We start from the raw sequence: 16,033 nt of genomic DNA, 5'->3' as shown, positions 1-16,033 counted from the left end.
TCCATGTGGACTAGGACATTCCAAGTAAGGTTTTGTATCAGTGTATTCAGTATATTATAGAAGTCTCTCATAAAATCAATCCTTTGCTTTAAAAATATGCTATTTAAGATATGATACATGTGTGTATAAAGCAATAATTTGGCCAGACACTTGTGTGGACAATTTGGGACTTGGGTAGTTGGGAAATGGTAGTTGTGAAGCAGATGGGGGTGGCTGGTTGCTGTGGACATTCCTTTGGCACCCACTTCTCTTCCTGTCCCTTCCAAGTGGCAGTCTGATGTCCCTTTGGGGAGCCTCCCTGCCTGCCTGCATTGTGTGGCTGCCCTGAGTTTTGCTTGGAGCTCCAGGGCTGAGCCCTGCATGGAGTAAGTCTGTCCAGGGGACCCCATTACCTTTGTGTCAGCCAGTCAGCCCAGAGCTTTCCTGTGTCTTCAGGGGTCAGTTCACAGTGCCCAGGTCATGGGAAAATCAGTCTTTTTGTGGGATGTGGCCCCCTGTCTATGAATGTCAAGGAGGAGGTGTTAAGTGCCAGTTTCTGCTGCTGGCAGCTGCTTTACCATTATGAGGGAAGCATACCTACGGATGAACTTGATATGGGTAAAATAAAAAAAAATGAGTGAATGCAGGGGAATCTTGTGGGGAAAGTGGAAGGAGGGAGGAACAGACAGTAAACATAAACAAGTAAGTGTGGTTAGCATGCAAAGAAATTAAATAAGGTCTTGGGCTGGGCACTAAAGAGGGGATGGGAACCCACCCTTGATTGGCTAGGCAGGGAAGCCAGTGCCACAGACCCACTGTGGAAGCTGGGAACTAAGGGACAGGGATTTCACATGGTGTGGGAATTTCCCATGTGCCTTTGCAGGGGACTTCCACTGGCATCCAATCTGTGCATGTCAGTTTCTTGTGTTGTGGCCCCGTGGAACTGATGCCCTTACAGCCTTCCTGACCTCAGGCCCCGCTGACCCTGTGCTGTGTCTTGCTCACTTCCATGGACCAACGATGGCTTTTTTGCACCTGACCATGGAGGGGAGTATGGCAAAGAAATAAACATCCACTGACTCACCCTTAGACAGTGTCTGCTGAAAGAGAGGGAAAGCCATGCTCATCTCCAGCTTCCCCTCCTCACAAACTGGCCAAGGAGTGTGGTCTAGGGTGGAAGAACATCCACAGTGGCATGCAGGGGGTTCTGTGGTGGCCAGACCTCTTGGCTGCTGTTAGCCCGTGCCAGAGACTTAGCCTTTGACAGGAGGTCAAGGACAGCTAGTGGAAATGATGGAAGGGATGAAGGAGTGAATGGTAGGAGAAATATGAAAGGAATTGGGATGGTTTCTCCTTGAGAGGAGACTGAGGGCAGACAACAGGCATGGGAGTTTCGTTCTGAGGGAGATTTTCCTTTTCTGGCCCTCTGCTTGCTCATCTTGAAAGTGAAGCAGATTAACTTTATGATCCACACAGTTGCTTCCAGCACTAAAGTCAGTGATTCTAGGGATAGTTTTCACATGGGTGAACAATATTTACACAGAGAGTGGTGGTTGTTTTCTGACTTCATTGCAAGAAAAGAAGAAAATACGAGATCTAAGGTGAAGTTTCTTGACCTTGAGAGTTGTTTTGAACATAGGAGAAAACAGTGGTGTTTATAAGACCCCATTCCTGGAACTATAGAAATAATACACTGTTATTTTTCTGGGATCGAATAATCCTAGGAATTTACTCCCTAAAAATGTGAACTTGAATTGCATGGAGATTAATATGTTAACATGATAATACTACATCCTAGGTTCTTAAAACTAGATTTCACATGCTATCAAAGAGGTCTGAGCCAACTTCTTACATCATGTTCACTGTGTATTTTTAACATTTTAGCTGTGAATTTCTCTTTAAAAAGGAAGTCCACTTCAAGCTGAGCAAGTGGGGTTCATGATGTTGAGATGGGCAAAGAGCAAAATTTGGGAGAATTAGGTAGGGCTTTTTAATTAAAACAATGCTCTACGTTTTGAGAGTGGGGTGGAGTCTTAATCTTAGGGACCTGTGACTGTTGTATCACAGGGCTCAAGAGACGCTGCACATTTGATTAACGCCAGGACTCTGAGATGAAGAGTTTAAGCTAATGACTCATATGGGCCCAAAGTAATCACAAGAGTGTTTAAAAGATGGAAGAGGGTGGCACTCTGATGGAATGATCCTGAAAGCCAGGTGTTGAGGCCTGAGATCACAAGACGGCAGAGCCTCCAGGGACCCATATCCCTGTGAGAGTTTGTGCAGCAAAGACAGTTGTCAGTCTGCTTTGGATGTGTAGTACGAAGGCAAAATAAGTCTCTGTCAGGCCAAGCCACTGATTTCTGAGGTCCGTTTGTGACCACAGCACAACTTCACTTATCCAGACTGATTCCAGGTAGAGCTTGCATGGTGTTTGTGAGGTTCTAAAAATTCTTTTTTTTTGCATTGAAATTCTCCACATTTTCTTTTGTTTTCTTTTAAGCACTTTTAAGGGCTTATCATATGACAAGAAAAGTAACAGGAGTAGAGATACAATCCCTGAAAGAACAATGACCCCAGCAGTGTGATGGTTTAGTGGGGTTTCCATGTTTGACAACGGTGGTGAGTAAATGGGGGATGACACAGATTTCAGTCAGACAGAGGTATAGGGAGAGACACCTGGGGCAGGATGCATTCACACTGAAAATGCATTCCTGGTCACAGTGGCCCTGCCTCCTTCTAATAGTTTCTGTGTTCCTACTCCATATAAAGCAGAACATAGCACTTAACCCTGAACCTGTGTCTTCAGAGCCCAGAACAACAGGTCTGTTTGGCCAGGACTGGAGAGAGTAGGGGAGGAAGAACCCACTGGTAGATATGTGACAGAGCACAAATTTGGGTTGGGTTTACATTTTCAAGCAGCTGTGTGAGGAAAACCCAAGTTCCCCTTCGCAACTGCACCCTTCTCACTCCTGCCTTCCACCTGGACCAGTGCTCAGGGTGTCAGCGCTCCAGTTGCAGGGACGGTTCCCCTCCGGTCCCTCTTGATGTCTCTGATTGCCACTGTGTGCTGTCCTGGCTCAACTCTGTCCTTTACTTCAAGTCCCGACTGTCTGGGTAGCTCTCCACGCCCATGCTCCCAGCAGACCGCTCTCTGGGCCCCAGTCACTACTCGCCTGTTTCTTTGTCATGTTTTGATGGTGAAGGGCTGCTCTTTATTTTCCAAAATGACAGCTAGCTAATCAGGTTAACTCACCTTTGTCATCATGGGTGCTTATAGCCAAGTTTGTAGCAATGTGGAGAAATACAATATGGCTTCATTCGTGCCTGCCGAAGTGGGTAAGAATCTACCATAGTGCTTTGCCCCAGAGACAGACATTTAAGTCAGCTCTGCATGCGTCAGAGTAGGGGTTCTCGGTGCTGGCCGCAGACTGAGGTCAACTGAGAGCCTTCAACAAAGGCAAAACTGGATCCATAGGCTCCCTCTCAGTACAAATCAATCCCCTTCCTTCCTTTCCTCCTTTTTTATTTAACTTTGGAGCTGGGTATTTGTATTCAGTTAATCAGTGATCAAGACTGAATTAACCATTATTTATCAAGCACCACCTCTGTGGCAAGGATGGTTCAAGGGACAGGGGATATAGTGATGAAAAGGAGAAACCAAATCTCTGGACCAGGGGAAGTTATGTTTTAGTTGAGGGGTGAGGACAGACAGTAGCTAAGCCATAGAACAAAAATAAGTGGAGCAGTTTCAGAGTGTAAAATGTGCTATGGGTGAAAGTGGGGGATGTGATGGAGAGAGACTGATGGTGTTTGCTAACTTAATATAGATGCTTCTAGAAGACTCATGGAGGAGGCAACAATGGAGCTGATCCTCAAAAGGCTGAGGGTAACCATCGTGAAATATCTGGGGCAGAGTGTGTAAGGCCGAGGGACCTGGGAGTCCAGTTGTCCTCAGACAACAATTTGTTTGACATATTTCAGGCACAGAAAATAAAGCCACTGAGGCTAGGGGAATAAACTGAGTGCAGAAACTAATGTGGAAAAATAAAAAAATGGATACACATAGAGTGATATTTTTAGGGTGCCCACTTGCTGGTCAAAGGTTATTTGTTTTCATAGCAATGATGTTTCTCTTTCTGTTCGCCTGTCCTAACCTGTCATTTCAATCGGAAGCAGCCTGGTCCGCAAGCAGGTTCCTCTCACGTGCCACCTCACCACTCCTGTTTCCAGGGTCTGCTCGGTTCACTGACCTGGTGGGACACGTAGCAGCATTCTGTATCCTGCTTTTCCAGCTTGGAGAAGCCCAAGTCTTCTCTGTCCTTTGTGAGAAGCATGGACTGTGGGTCAGGTCATGTACTGCTCCACGCCTGCCTGCATCTTAACCTTCAGGGGGCTGTGGTAAGGATGAACCAGTGTAATACAGGGGAGGCTGCCTGCCTGGATCCCACACAAAGAGCAAGCTCAGGGGAGGGGGAAGGTTAGTTTCCACTCCTCCTCAAGAGTCAAGGGCAGAGGAAAGGTACTTTCTCATCCCTAACTGGGTTTTGAACAAAAGTGACAGAATTCTAAGTCTTGATGAAACCTAACTGACCGATAGACAGTGTGTATCTATGATGGTTTTCAAACCTGAGGACTGGCTCCTTCCTGCACTGAAGGAACGTTGAAAATTCTGTCCTTATCAGACTCCCAGAATAGCTGGCTCCCCGAGCTTAACTTTCTGCGTTAATCTCGAGCGCCAGAGGGGGCCTCCTCCGTCCCAGCACCCTGCTCGTCCTTATCAGAGGGCAGAGTGCCTGTCAGCTCTGCCCATGGCCAACCTCAGCCAGCGGCTCCCTCCCGGAAGGGAAGGATGCCGTTCCGACTACAAGTTCTCAGGAGGGGGACACAGGATCGTTTTTTATTTGATACACGCATGGGTTCTGTGATGGGTTGTGCATGCTGCTCCTCAGACCGAATAATTCTTCTCCCCACACCTTCTTTTCCCCACAAAAATTGTGGGGCTTGAGTAATTGAGCATTTTCCTGCCTCCACGTGGACAGCAAGAAGTTAACATTATTTTTAGAAAAGCGGTTGTCCGGAGTGAGTGTAATTCTAACAGCCGTCTCTGCTCACAATTTGTTGCAGCTGGTTCCCACTTGGGCTGGATGTGAAAGCAGGCCAAGCCGCAGTCTGCTCCGCTCCCCGCCGACGCCTCCCAACAACACATCTCCGGCAGCCCGCCCCCGCCCAGCAGCCGGGAGTCTGCGTGTACATGTGCTTTAGGCGATGGCCGGTTTGCATTTGCTACTCTGTTTGGATGGCGTCCTGTTGTGTGTAGTCACTTGCCTGCGCGGACGTCAGCCACTGCGTGTGGTCACCTGCTCACGGCATGGCCCGCACCGTGGGCGGATTAGCAGAGGTGCGATGCAGCAGGTCGAGCTCTGGCCTGCACACCTGGTTGGGAGCCCTGGCTTTGCCTGCTCGCCATGTTCCTTCCACATCTTTGAAATGGACACAGGACCCAACCAATCTCAGAGCTGAATCAAGACCATTGTGAGAATCAAAATCTGAGCTGTGCAAACTCTGAGTGCTCCCTGAGTACTGCTAGGGGACCCTGGCAACTGAGGAGTCAGTGAGAGAATGTTCTTAACACTTCGTTCTAGCAGCTCCAAGGAGCCGGAAAGAGAACAAGGGAAACGTGAAGAGGCACAGGAGTAAGCTGGGTCGGGGAGAGGCGACAGTGATGTTGAAAGCCCTTCCAACATTTCCAGCAGAGGGCGAGTGCCTGCTGTGTGGTCTGACGGCCGGGCACCTCCCCCACCTCTCTAGCTGGCCTGGGAAATTGCAGCATCTGGCTTGCCCGGGACCAGGTGGTCTGTTAGACTCTGAAGGTTCTCAGACAAGGCAACTGGCCTCCTCCCCTAACACCTTCATCCTTTTGTCATCATGAGGAAGACAATTTGCAGTGCACTGGAATTTCAGGCACCTCATCTGACAAAGGTGTGAACTGTCCTGAGAAGTACAGGTGGCTGTGCATGTCGGTGGTCAGCCTGGAGCATGGGTCAGAGCAACGTGAGAGACGAGTCGTGTCCTTTCTGAATTTCAGCCTCTATTTTACAAATGAGGCCATGGACGCATTTGTCCAAGCTTATGTAAATAATTGGTGGCAGGGCTGGGACAGAGATCCTGGACCCCTGACAGCTAGTCCAAGTGGTCCTCTCACCTGTATTCGGAGGAGAACATAAGGAAAGGAGAGTGTGTGTCCCACTTTTATAGCCAGGATAGAATGTGGTGGTATAAATATAACTGGTTTTATGGGTTCCAGGATATTAGGGCTAACAGGTAAACTACAGGACAACCAGTTCAATTTTAATTGCAGATAAACGATGAATAAATGTTTAGTGTAAGTATATTCCAAATATGTGGTTTGGGGCATTCACCATTTATCTGAAATTCTACATTTACATTTGCTAAACCTGGCAACCCTATCAGGAAGAAATTCACACTGAAAATATTTATCCGACTGAATTATGGCTGCGAAAGCTTGTCCTGGGTCTGTGCTCAGAGCCAGAGTCTGAGCACTTTCTGGGAGTTCTTAGGATGTAGCTGTGTCTGCAGCAGTGCCGATCTCGATATGAAACCAGAACAGTCCAATCACTTCTTCACAGACTGGATGTTCACACCGGATAGACAAAATATCGAGATGTTTGGCAGAATCGCTCGATTGTCCTTTGGAAGTCTGGCATCTTGCATCCGTAGTTTTCAAGTTCATCCCGTCCTGGGCCAGTATCTGCAACTCAGTCCCCTGATCTCTGGTGACCCCATGTCTCCTCCCCCCTCCTTTTCCAGTGGGGCCCAAGACATGCTACTAGAATTTTCAAGGATTTAGCTGAAGTCTGGACGTGCTTTGCATTTTGTTCATTTTTTGGCCCAAGATTCACACGTACATACAGTTGTTTTACTTCAGTCTGCTGATAAAGCTCAGACTTTTGCAGACTTCTTTTTCTTCCTTTCTGTTATGCAGGAAATCCAGCAAGACAATCAGATTTTTTTTGTTCTTTCTCAAAGCACAATGAACTGACATAAATCCTGTATATGTAATAACACTCTGACCTTGTTAAGAAGATGGATGGAGAACAGTGAATTTAAGCAGCACTGGAAGCCCCGAGCAGGTTAGGGCTTCTTCTGAGAAGAGGCACATTCGTTGATTCAATTATTCATCCTTTCAACCAACTTCACAGACCCCTGTGTGGCACAGGAGGGAGACGACTGCGGTGGGAAGCAGCAGAGGAAACACCGCTGAGGCCAGTCTGCCTGTGTCTTGTTCTTAGTGCTGTGGCCCCTTGGCTGTGTAGCCTTGGAAAAGTTACTCTGATTCTCTGCAACTCTGTTTCTTCCTCTGTAAAACAGGACTAACAACAGTACTGATCCCATAGGGTTGTTGAGACAATTCAATGAGAATTCATCTAACTGCTTAAGAACAGTGTCCGACATTTAGTAAGTACTTAATAAATGTTACCCATTGCAGTGGGAGTGCTTTGATCCTGGAAAAGGCAGGCTCCTGTCTCTACAAGTAAAATTCAGAGTTATTGTTTGGCAAAACTGGTTCTGAGTCATGGTTGAGAGCCCTGTCCTGTGTCTCAAAATTAGTCATAATCTCATTCCCCGGGACTAGCAATCAATCTAGCGATTGGCCATGAGCCAGCCTTCTGTGTCATAAGATACAAATAAATACCTCCTTGCTGAGTCTTCTGGGAAGTCTTTTGTTTTTCTGATTAAAAACAAGAGTGAAGATGACCTTTTGGTCTGAACATGGTTAAGATGCTTGGAGGTACAGCAACCATTTTGTGATGCTGAGGTCATAGCCTGGGGACAAAGGACAACATGTTAAGGGAGATAAAAATGAAAGAAAGAAACCAGGCCTCTAAGGCTATATTCAAGCAATGCCATCAGATCACCTACTTCTAGACTTCTGGTTAAGTGAGGAAAATTAACATTTTTTTAAACTACTGTAATCACATTTTCTATCAGTTGCAGCTAGATGTATTGTTCATTGATACAGCCAAGTAAACAAAAGTGCACTCTCTTTTTTTTTTTCAAATAAATCATAGCCAGATGAAGAAAAAAAAATACAAATTCTGGCACATTAAAATGAATAAACAGAGAGAGCAAGGTGCTTGTGCACACAGAAAAGGAACAATTAGTGGGCAATGGGGGTATCTTATCACATCATAAAGACAGAGCACTGCCCTCTAAAGTAGACTCTTGACTCCAATGCACATACCTGTTGCTCATCACCTGGTTCTCAACCAGAACATCCTTCTTCAGAAAGGAGTAGGGGAGGTCCTCACATGATGACAGATAAGAATCACACAATCTTCATGCTTCCCAGGTGGACGCTGCAGCAGCTTTGTCTCCTTCTTGGTCTCTGCCCTCAGGAGGCTGACCCCTACTATGGGGCCTGGGTCTCACTGCTTTGCTCTTTTACCCCTTACCTTGAAGCCTGGCCTATCTGCTGACCACCTGTGACACCACAAGAAAAACATATTTGGTTTCTGTCCCCAATTGTGGATACAGAGCTCCTAAATCCTTGGGACTTATGGGGAGTGTCTTCTCTCTGAATGAGGTGACTGTTGGTGGGCTCCTGAATAGCTTCAAAACAGGGGCTGGTCACCAGAAAGACCAAACCATGATTAGAAGTTCAGAAGTTTTAGCCCTGCTTCTCACCCTCCGTGGAGGGAAGAGAGGCTGGAGATTGAGTCAATAATTGATCATGCCTACGTGATGAAACCTCCATAAAAGGTCCCCAAAGGGGTATTGAGAGCTTCTGGGCTGGTGAACACATCCATGGGCTGTACCCCAGCTTTTGGAGACAGAAACTCCTGCGCTCTGGACCCTCCCAGGCCTCACCCTGAGTATATTTTCCCTGGACTGTTCATTTGTGTAGATGTCAGGGACTGTTTCCCTGAGTTCTGGGGGCCCTTCCAGCAAATTATTGAACTTGAGGAGGGGTCCTGGAAACCCTGATTTACAACCAGCGGGTCAGAAGTTGAGGTGGCAACTGGGGGTGTGCAGCTAACATTGGAAGCGAGGGCAGCCTTGAGCAACTGAGCCCTTAAATTTTGGGGTCCGCTGTTCCTCTGGGTAGTGTCAGGATGAAATTGAATCGCTGAGTACCTGGTTGGTGCCTGGAGAGTGGGAGGACCAATTAGTGAGGGGAAATCCTTTGCACATTTGGTGTCAGGGTGTTGTAAGTACAGACAAGAAGAAAATATGATTTTTTAAAAGATTTTATTTATTTTTAGAGAGGAAAGGGAAGGAGATAGAGAGAGAGAGAGAAACATCAATGTGCGGTTGCTGGGGGCTGTGGCCTGCAACCCAGGCATGTACCCTGACTGGAATCGAACCTGTGACACTTTGGTTCGCAGCCCGCGCTCAATCCACTGAGCTATGCCAGCCAGGAAAAAATATGACTTTTTAATTTTTGTTTATTTTGAAACATCAGTTTCTCCTGCCTGACCCTCACCCACTACCTTGCTGGGAGAGCTTTGGGTTCAAGGCAGAACCCAAAGCTCTCCTCAAGTAGACTCAAGTAGAGAAGGACTAGTAGAGAGGAAAAGAGTGGGCTGGAGAATAAGGATGTCACAGCAAGCATCCTGGTGTCAGGGATGAGCAGAGAAGCTGGTTGGGGAGGACACGCTGAGGAGAGGAGGAGCGAGTGGGGCAGGACAATGGAGCCACACGGCCTTGAGTGCTATCGGGGAGCTCAGAGTCAGTGTGCCTGGTATCAGAAAACCACTTGAGTTCCTGACACAAGAATGTGATGATTGTGGCCCTGACTAGTGTGGCTCTGTGGGCTAGGTATCCTCCTGCAAAGCTGAAGGTTGCTGGTTCGGTCAGGGCGCATGCCTGGGTTGTGGGTTTGGTCCCAGGCTGGGGCACCTATGATGGGCAACTAGTAGATATTTCTCTCTCTCACTGCTGTTTCTCTCCCTCTCTTTCTCCCTCCCTTTCCCTCTCTCTAAAACTAACTAACTAACTAAAAAGAAAAAGAATGTGATCATTGTAAAAGATTTTTTTTTTGCAAATGTGGGTAGGATAGCTGGAAATAGCATTGACAAAATATTTTCATTCAAAAAAAGTCTTCAAAAAATTTTAGAGGGTTAATTGGCTCTTTAACATTTGAAGTGGGTATCCAACTGAATCACTTTGGGGCTCCATTTTGCTGGCTTCCACATAAGCCTTACTGACAGAATTCATCGATATGTTTCTGCTCAGAACACTGATTGAAAAGTATAAACATCAGTTGGGTGATTTCTTAGCTGCACGATTTCTTTATTTTCCTTTCAATCAAGAAGCGGCTTCTGTATCTTAGAGGACACAGTCTGTGAGAAGATTTCTCCTTGCGGAGTTGGCCTGTCTCTCTTAAGATAACATCAGTTAAAATAAAAAAGTTAGAGATGTTAGATAGTATGGTGGTTTTTGGGAGGATTTTTAATCTTTTATTAAAGAGGTAACCATGTATCAGGCACTGATTTAGAGCTTTACATGCATAACTCACTCGATTCTTTGAGACATTCTGTGAGGCTGGTACTAGAGTCAGCCCATTTTCCAGAGGAGAAAGCTGAGGTTCAGTGAGGTTAGGGATCACAGATTAGGCCTTTGTCAACTAGCTGTTCAATAGTGTGGCAGCATTTGAATCCTTGCTATAGAATCTATGATCTTAAGCACTACACTATGCTGTTTCTCATTTTTAAGTTAAATAGTCGAAGAGATTTATGACTAAGTCCCTAGGGCATATGAAAGCCACTTCAAAGTCTGGCTGTTGCCCAGAGATTAAATGGAACATTCAGTGGGAAAATGTCTGCCCTCTTCGTCCTGTGATTACTGGTGCGGCACTGACCGCAGCTCTGAGGGTAAGGGTAGCATGAGCCCTGTTCCTGAGACGGGGTGGGACCCTGGGGATGGCTGCCTCCCAGGCGGAGTGGTGGCCCCTACGAGGGTGACCGAGCCTGTCGTGAGGAATCCTGTAACTTCCCTTAAGCCAACAAACAAGTGGGGGAAAGGAAAAAACCCAGAAGGGACATCATAAAGTTTATGAGAATTTTCTAGAACAGTAAAATGCATGTTACGATCTGACTGACACTTGAGGTTTTTACATGTGCATGTAAGGTTATATCTCAAAAACACTGTTAAAATATATTTGATTTGCCATTCAAATAAGCTTTGAAATGTTCAGCGTCAACATAGGGTTGTTTTATGAGATAAGGGGATACAATATGGATGTGGAGGGAAGGGGCGGGTACTGTGTGCTGCATGGCAGTTCAGGGCGTGTTGCCAAACAACTTTTAGGAAGCACTGTGCTGCATTATGAAAGGCACAGAGAGGCATCTTGTTATGGAACCAATCTCTTCCAGGTAGGTAAGTGCAAACTAATTGGGAATGAGAACAAAGGCCAGGTTTATCCTGGTGAACACACTGTAATTCCTTTAGGGCTAAATATTAAGTTGCATGCCTAGAATGAGGGGCCTGGTGCTTCACAGTAGACACAGTTAAAGACCCTAAGGTCGTTGTTCACTGTGCCTGGAGCTGGTAGCCCGTGTTAATGTGGGCAAATAGTCAACAAAGGGTCGGGAAGGGTTTTGGTAATAAAACAAGTAGCTTCACTTGAAATCTACACCCCCAAGGCTGTGTACACATTCCTATCACTATTGCTTAAGAAAGAAAAGTTGGATGAAAGACAGAACAAGGTAGGCTTGGGGCTTCCAAACTACAGTCAAGCCGAAAGGACCCCAACCCTTCAATGAGGAGCATGTTTGAAAGCTGTAAATTCACCCAAAGCATGAATTTTTCCCATTTACTTCCCTAGAGCCAATGTAGCAGGCATGCGTACTAGTCCATGGACTCCAATCACCACAAACAGTGGGCCTCTTCCTGCCTCTGTGGCAAGACATTCATCAGACAGAATGGAGGGCTCTTCACCTGTCTCGTCTCCTCCTCCACCTTCGTTTCAGTGCCTTCTCAGGCATCGAAGCCCTTGCACAGAGCAGAGTGCTGGCAAGGTCCCTATGGATTTTTGTATACCCTTGTTACTTTGAGATACTTGTTGTTCTAATTTCTGTGGTCCCTTGATATTGGATGGTTTGGCATGTTTTTGAGAATCTTTGCTGCAACAGGGACTTCAGTGTGTAGAGTTCAGCTCCCCCGTGTGCACAAAGCAGCTCTTTATAGTGAGACAGGCTCTCTCCAAATACCTAGGTTACACACTCCCTCTGATCATTGGTCTGAGGATGAGAAGCTGGGTTAAAAAAATGCATTTTTAAAAAGGGAAAAATGCACAGCTACCAAAAAAGCATAAAGTTTTATTTAACTCATTAATTAATGAAGGAACCTGTAAGAGGATAAAATCAGTCCAACAAAGAGCCTACTTGGATTAGCCACGAGAAACACTAATGTACATTTTCCATCAGAAGCAAGGCTGGCCGTTATCCATAGACAATGATCAGCGGCATCTCCAGCAGGCAAAATCTGTTTGTATTTCTAAGGTTGAGAATCATTTGCATTACTCACAGAGTGCTCGAATAGCTCATGACAATCAGGCACAGATCCTGGTAAAAGCAGTAACTCAGAAGAGTTCCTTACTGTTTGATTGAAAGGGCACTCACGAAACTATTTTTGCTCATCACCCAGTCTTCAACAGCTTTTCCTGATAGCCGGGTACGCATGTGGAGCCAAAATGTGGGTTTCAGGCAGAAATTCAGCTACTAGGTACAGTCATATCTTGATCCTCATCAGCTTCAGAACTCATCAAACCCTGTACTCATCGCATTTTCGATGAGGAAAAAAATGTTTCAGCACTGGGCACTTGCTGGGGACTTGTCACACTTGCTAGAACTTGGGTGAGTCTTGATGCTGCCCTGCAAGAGAAAATGCTTCATCATTTGGTACTCATTGGTTTTGGCACTCATCCCGAGTTCAGGCACAAATGAACAAGTACCAAGGTATCACTGTATTTCTTAATGAGCGAAGAGTGTGGTGAAGGCTGAGTTGGCTGTGATAAGTGGGATCAGATGTCTAGTGTGAAAGATTAAGTGGGCCACATGAAGGAGAGCTTCTGCGAGCAGGTGTGTGCACAGGAGCAAACAGGTAAGCTATTACACAGGGAATTGTATCAGAGGTACCTTTGGGGTTGGTGGAGGTGTTAAGAATGCGGCAGTCCTTGACATGGGGCAAATAAGATGTCAGTTTTTATAGGAGAGTGTCAGGAATCCTACACTCTTCAGAGAACAATTTGAGATTTGCCTTGATGAAAATTTGATGAGGAAGAAAAAAATAAAACAATAGAGTAGGTATTGGGTTCCTAACTTAGGACTGATATCGGTCTGATTTCCCTAAGTTTTTATTCTTTAATAGGGGAAACCCAAATGCTCCTTGTATTTGCTCATCCCTTGCTGGGCATCTGGCGCTTCTCACCTCTGTTTGTATTTGCTACCATTTACATCAGGGATCGGGGTTCCTCAGAACACAGTCATGAGCAGCTAAGCCACCAGTTGTAAAAAATTCCTGCTCTAAATCTACCCGTGTCTATCAATATAATCATCAGCATTTTCCCCTTGAACTTTTTATTTACACTCTTACTTTTGGAATAGCTTTCCACTTGCATACCACTTGTGACGATAGTACAGAGAGTTCCCATGTACTCCTCACCCACTTTCTTGCAGTTATCTGGTATATTTGTTAAAACTAAGAAGTATTACTATTAACTCAAGAGACTTTATTTGGATTTCAGCTATTTTTCCACTAATGTTCTCTTTCTGTTGCAGGATCCAGTTCAGGGCACTGCACTGCAGTCAGTTTCCATGTCTGCACAGGCGTCTGTGTCTGATTCTTCATCAATTCTTTGTTCTCAATGGCTGTCACAGTTTAGAAGAGTACTGACTATCTTGTTGAATTTCTCCCCATTTGGGATTGTCTGGTGATTTTCTCATGGTTCGGTTGGGTTTGTGGGGTTTTGGAAAGAAAACCGCAGAACTGAAGTACCTCCCTCATCTCACTGTATGAAGGGTCCCGTGGCATCACCAGATAGGTGACCTCTGGGCTCAGGCGTTCTGCCAGGTCCCTCCACTGTAGAGTGGTTATCTTCCCTTTTTCTTTTCTGTTTCCTTTTGTAATTAAATCACAGTGGGATTTGTAGTTCCCACCTCCATTTGCTGGACTAGTTTGGACAATTGTTTTTTCTTTTTTCTATGAAAGTTCTAAACGATCCACTAGTAAAACCATTGAAGCCTGAAGACTTTGTGGAAATAATTTTTGAAAGATTTCTTTTTTTATATAAGTTTTTAAAAAATTATTTATTTATTTTTAGAGAGGGAAGGGAGGGAGAAAAAGAGAGAGAAACATCAATGTGTGGTTGCTGGGGGCCATGGCCTGCAACCCAGGCATGTACCTTGACTGGGAATCGAACCTGTGATGCTTTGGTTCGCAGCCCACGCTCAATCCACTGAGCTATGCCAGCCAGGGGTTTGAAAGATTTCTTTTTAAAATTTCCCTAATTACTTGTCTGTTAAGGTCTTCTATATTTTTGAACATCAGAATTATTTTGGTAATTAAAAGAAGTAAAATGATCCAACTCATGATTTTGAAGTTGATCACATAGTGTTTTCCCTACCATTTTCTATTCTTCTGTATTTAAAACCCTTTCCCCCTGATTTATTTTATTTTATTTTTAAAAATGTTTTATTGATTATGCCATTACAGTTGTCCCATTTTCCCCATTCACTCCATCCCACCCTGCACACCCTCTCCCACCCACATTCTCCCCGTTTAGTTCATGTCCATGTGTCATACTTATAAGTTCTTTAGCTTCTACATTTCCCATACTATTCTTGCCCTCCCTGTCTATTTTCTACCTACCATCTATGCTACTTATTCTCTGTACCTTTTCCCCCTCTCCTCCTAGCACTCCCCTGTTGCTAACCCTCCCTGTGATTTCCATTTCTGTGGTTCTGTTCCTGTTCTAGTTGGTTGCTTAGTTTGTTTTTGTTTTGTTTTAGGTGTGGTTGTTAATAATTGTGAGTTTGCTGTCATTTTACTGTACATGTTTTTTATCTTCTTTTTCTTAGATAAATCCCTTTAACATTTCATATAATAAGGGCTTGGTGATGATGACTCTTAACTTGACCTTATCCAAGAAGCACTTTATCTGCCCTTCCATTCTCAATGAAAGCTTTGTTGGATAGAGCAATCTTGGATGTAGGTCTTTGCCTTTCATGACTTGGAATACTTCTTTCCAGCCCCTTGTTGCCTGCAAGGTCTCTTTTGAGAAATCAGCTGACAGTCTGATGGAAACTCCTTTGTAGGTAACAATCTACTTTTCTCTTGCTGCTTCTAGGATTCTCTCCTTCATTTTAATCTTGGCTAATGTAATTATGATGTGCCTTGGTGTTTTCCTCCTTGGGTCCAACTCCTTTGGGACTCTCTAAGCTCCCTGGACTTCCTGGAAATCTATTTCCTTTGCCAGATTGGGGACGTTCTCCTTTATTATTTGTTCAAATAAGTTTTCCACTTGTTACTCTTCCTCTTTCCCTTCTGGTACCCCTATAATTCGGGTGTTGGAATGTTTAAAGATGTCCTGGAGGTTTCTAAGCCTCTCCTAGTTTTTTTGAATTCTTGTTTCTTCCTTCTTTTCTGTTTGGTTGTTTCTTTCTTCCTTCTGGTCCACTCCATTGATTTGAGTCCCAGTTTCCTTCCAATCACTATTGGTTCCCTGTGCGTTTTCCTTTATTTCAATTAGCGTAGCCTTCATTTTTTCATCTAATTTGCGATCAAATTCAACCAATTCTGTGAGCATCCTGATCACCAGTGCTTTGAACTGTGCATCTGATAGGTTGGCTACCTCTTTGTCACTTAGTTGTATTTTCTCTGGAGCTTTGATCTGTTCTTTCATTTGAGCCATTTTTGTTTGTTTATTTTGATGCACCTGTTACGTATGAGGGGTGGAGTCTTAGGTGTTTACCAGGGTGCAGTAACACATGTCCCTAGGTTCTGACTCTTATGTGGGGGGAGGGGCCAAGGG

Source organism: Phyllostomus discolor, chromosome 8, assembly GCF_004126475.2.
Source record: "Phyllostomus discolor isolate MPI-MPIP mPhyDis1 chromosome 8, mPhyDis1.pri.v3, whole genome shotgun sequence".
In the NCBI taxonomy this organism is placed as follows: Eukaryota; Metazoa; Chordata; class Mammalia; order Chiroptera; family Phyllostomidae; genus Phyllostomus; species Phyllostomus discolor.
Note: the sequence above shows the minus strand (reverse complement) of the source record.